Source organism: Uranotaenia lowii, chromosome 1, assembly GCF_029784155.1.
Source record: "Uranotaenia lowii strain MFRU-FL chromosome 1, ASM2978415v1, whole genome shotgun sequence".
Lineage (NCBI taxonomy): Eukaryota > Metazoa > Arthropoda > Insecta > Diptera > Culicidae > Uranotaenia > Uranotaenia lowii.
In genome coordinates, this window is record NC_073691.1 from 105,473,061 (window position 1) to 105,477,943 (window position 4,883).

General features: G+C 33.7%; 1 long non-coding RNA gene across 1 annotated transcript; it reads right to left on the minus strand.

Annotated features, from left to right (window-relative positions):
* Window positions 1-2,898: 2,898 nt before the first annotated feature.
* LOC129753724 (uncharacterized) lies at window positions 2,899-4,531 on the minus strand. The gene is made up of 3 exons (XR_008738953.1): window positions 4,418-4,531; window positions 4,169-4,348; window positions 2,899-4,007 (listed from the first exon to the last, which is right to left on the minus strand). It is a non-coding gene; the product is annotated as an uncharacterized LOC129753724 (long non-coding RNA).
* Between the last annotated feature and the right edge of the window lie 352 nt (window positions 4,532-4,883).

Genomic DNA, 4,883 nt, shown 5'->3' on the forward strand with positions numbered 1-4,883 from the left:
CTTTCGGTGTATACAACCGAACAGGAATGAGAACCCCATCAATTACTAAGTAGTTGGGGAGAATACTACCAGCAAAGGTAACCCTTATTGCATGAGATGAAGGAACAAAGCTTTTTACACCATCTTTTATCTGAGTTTCTAACAATTGATTACATTGCAAAATGGGAACACCAGCAACACGAGGATCATTAAATTTACCCAATCCCCTCTCCAAAATATCTTTAAAAGCAAGCGCCTCTTGATTAATAACTCCGTTGATTTCCACTTTGACGCTTGGAACATAAACTCGATATAGTGCAGACAACTTTTCGTTAAACACAACTTGATTGGCATCCACTCGTCTAGCAAATACCATGCGTACTTTGCCATATGATATTTTTTTGATTTCTTTGATAGAAGGAAACGATTTATGAACTTCGGCAGAAATTAAAAGTACATTTATTGGCTTTTCGGGATCTTTCTGGCGTACAAATACCTCAAACGGTCCCGTGACCGATTCCGGGTACTGTCGCAAACGTGTTTCGGTTGGTTCTACTAACAAAGATGGAGGCAACAATTCAGAGAGATTATCGATAGGGACATCTGAATCTTGAGAGGACACAGCAACCTCACGGGTCTGTTCCTCCATACCCTGGCCGTTTTGGGGCCAAGCCCCCTGGTTCGCACGTGACTAAACTATTATATTTTTTTTTAAATTTCGGATATCAATCTAAAATCGAATCAAATACTTATCTTGATTGAAAGCAGGAGCAAACAATGGGTGCACAAATCTGTCAAGGCCACTACCACACTACTATACCACGAGGTGCTCGATGAGAGAAAGACGACCGTTTTCCACGAGTGATAGGAGACGAATGTGATTAGAACTTGTTTAGACAATTTTCAGAAAAAAAAAAATAAAAAAAAACAGAATAATAAATGTGAAGAATGTATTGATAAGCTGTCTAATTCTATTTGTCGCTGGAAGTGCTCGTGATAGAATAGGGGAGAAGTTCATATAACGCCCCATGTGGCTAATACGCGCCACCTTTGTTTTGGACAATCTGAAACATTTTAAGCCTGAAAAATATTACCAATTTGTTTTAAATGCTGTGATTGGTCATGGCAAGTATGAATTTTTCCTTAAAATGGCCCTGTGTCGTGATAATTTCACAATTTATGTTTTTCATCATTTTGATTTAGATTTTAAAACACTTTCAGTAAGGTGTCACCAAGCAGAGAAAAACGAATAAGACAATATTTTCTGACACATCGATAGAGTAAAATCTAAACTTTGATTTTATGCTTAAAAATCATACTGAACTCGCTAAGGTATCCCGAGCAGACTGTTATGGCAAAATTATACCTAATTTGAGAGCAAAATGATACCACACCTTGAGAGTAAATTTTGGTATCATTTTGCCCGAATAAAGGTGGTACAATGCCAAAATTTGGGTCTCATTTTTCATATACGGATACCTCGATAATCCCAAGTGTAAGTTTCACTGGAACCTTAATGATACCTTCTTTAGCCAACGTTTCCAAACGATTTTCGAGGGCGTAATGATGCCACTTTGAGGTATAATTTACTGCCAAAATCTGGCATCGTTGTGCCGTCACATTTTGTTTTGAATGTATGGCTAAACGAGGTATCATTAAACATTGAATGATTTCAAAATTTGGCATGAATATGGTATCTACGTATGAAAAATAAGTGGCATATTTTGGCAATTTACCATAAAAATTTTGGCACAATGATAAAAAATTTAGCTGCATGATAGCAAAATTTAAATCAATTTTACCCTTCATGTCTGTTCGAGTTGATGATATTTGGTCATTCTTATTCTCAATTTTTGTAAAATCTCTATGTAACTGCAGTTAAAGACTATACTACCGATATTTTTTTTTATAAAAAAAAGCTCCTGGGTTCAATCACTAACGCGGAAGCAATATGCATATTTCTATTCAATGTTCACAAAATCGCCTTCATTTTTGCAATAATAAATGAAGCTGATATATTCATGAATGCCATAACATGCGTGGTGTGCATGAAAACGCCTAAATGTATACGTCCCATATGGCTTCTATGAACGCTTTTCTGAGAGAAAATCAGCCCATCACAATGTAATTTTTATTTTCTTCAATTGTTTTGAAAGTTTTACAAATATTTGTTCAGAATTATCGGTTGAAAAGTGTAGCGCAAACTTGTTTTGAATATACTTGACTAATTCGAAGATTTGTACCAATTCAAAACTAGATAACTGCCTAAAAACTTTTGTTTGCATCTTAAATATGGCTTCACTAGAAAATTTCAATGCTTTTTTCAATTGAATTTTTTAAATTTAACCTCAATTTGATTATATTTATTGAGTTTTCAATTTTTGTTTTGATTATTAATTCAAACTATGAGTTTCAACTTTGCTCATGAATATATAAAAACAATTGAATATACATTGTATTCATTGATTTTTTTTCTTTTCTGAACATATTCCCTAAGTGCGTATTTTTTGTAATAAATATGTGTTAAATGTTCACTTTTTTTTAACTTCAATATGAAATTTGAATATTATAGCGAAGTTGTGCAGCATTTTCAGAAAACATTCATTCCAACACATGTGACCATTTTGATATATTCGTATCCTAAATGACTCGTTAGTTAATCTAGCACATTTAAACTAATAATAAGTCAATAAAAGAGCATTCATTTGAAATTTATAGAAAATTTTATCGTTATTATGAATTTATGATGAACATAAAAATACTACACATAATCTCGAATACTAATTTTCTAGACTGAAATACATATATTCAGATATTTAACAGGCTAGTTCAAATTAACACCAACGAATTATATGAATGTGATGAACAAGAGCTTTAAAAATTCGTATATAATAACTCAATTACAATGGCACGTTATAAAAAAAACAATATTCAGTGATTCAGATTTAACATTTGTTGATGCCTAGTTTCAAAGTAATCTTGCATTTAACCAAGCTTAGGTAAAACCAACCCATCTGAAATGCAGTTTGAGAAAAATGTTTAATGGTAAACTAAAATCCATATTGAATGATCTGCATGATGTGTAAGGTTTAAGATAAAATATTTAAGATTTCATTCTTACACGACTTTTTGAATCAGATGCCGCATCAGCAGTGTGTAGAGGTTTATTCTTCGGGCTTAAAATAACCGTAATCTAAGGCGACTATAACGATATAAAAACTGAACCACGGCCGACCCATGACTAGTCCGTGGAGCTAAACGCCTGAATTTATATAAAAAAAAAGCACAATCGTGTTACGTTAAATGAGATTAAGTAGCAATTTTGGTAAAATACCGACATTTCAGTAACGATTCTACAACAGCCGAATTCACTGTTTTTAGACAACGGCGTTTTAAATTCAACAGTTTTCAGCTCCCACAAAATTTGTTTTGTTTTTTCCTTCCCTTTTTCAAAATATTACTCTGCTTTGTTTGTACATTATAACGACGTATCTAGAACTATCGTTATTTGAATGATTTAAATGATACTAATTTGCTAATAATCTTATTTTCATACCCTTACTACCTAAATCTTCAATTTACAATTTAAATTATCTTTCGCATAATGCCTAAATGTATACACAAAAATAGTTACTGCCATTCAAACAAAATTGGCTTTTAAGTAAAGCCCACCTAAGCGACAATTTCCTCATTTTGGCTGCTGCATTGAAAAGCTAGTTCCTTTAGCTTGGGAGATTAAATATCATCATCTGGATCCAGCTCAGTCCTGTTTCTTTTGAACTTCTGTTAATGAAATACAGCGAAACAAACGCAGCCATATTTAGAGATCTACCGCCAGAGTTAAACGATCGAATGTTTTGTATCGGCCTTTTCAGATAACTTTCCAAACATCGTATCGACTCCCCCCAGCTTGGTTCGATTCCATTCAAACCAAACTTCTGATTTGGTATTGCTGTTCCGCCTGAAAAGGTTTTTTTGGTACTTCCAACATTCGATGATTGTTGTTCATTTCAGAATGAATAGAAAACCTAAAACATAAAAAATTTTCATATTTGCTAGGTTGTTTGAAAATCCGTGATTAACTCAAATGCTCATTGGAGTATGGAAATGATATGAGTGGGGCGGTAAAGTGCACAGTGATTTTCAAAAGTTGAATGAATAAGATTAAATTTAAAAAATGGGTACTGACCTTTTAATTGTGAAACTATCAACAGGGTTATTTTGTTTGTTAACTCCAATCCAGCTGACAATGTGAGCATCGGGTGCGTGACGCCTGTTATAAAATATATTGGAGTGCGGCTCAATTACACTTTCGTGAATTTACAGTCCATTACTGGTGGAAATTCCTGTACGTCACCGTTACTAGCTCCTGACGTAAGTTTTTGGAAATTGTAGAAGGCAATTGTAATAATGTAAAATAAAAGTATTTTTTACAAACCTTTAAAACTTGCTCAGCGCAGTTGTTTAATTTTTGGTGATGCTGCGAAACCCTTGGAGATTTAGAATTACATACCACCTACTTTGATCCGAGGAGTCTACGGAACCAAATCTCTTCTCTTTGGTACATTGAGGAGTCTTAGAAGTAACCTCACTGCGAGTTCAGATGGAAAGCTACCCCGAGCAGACTTTGATGCCCGAATCGATAGCAAACAATAACCAAAATGAGCTATCAATGCCAAAATGATACCATAATTTAATATCGAATATTCCCCGATAGCAAAATTAGGTTTCATTAAAGCATCAATATGTCGAAATGTGATACCAAAACAATACCTAAATAAGGCATTGAGACCTAAATGAAAGCACTATTTGGTTTTGTTTTTTCCAAGATAACAAAACAAGGCATCATTAAGGTTTCATTTATCATGATAGATCAGAAAAGTTAGATCAAAATGATACCATGA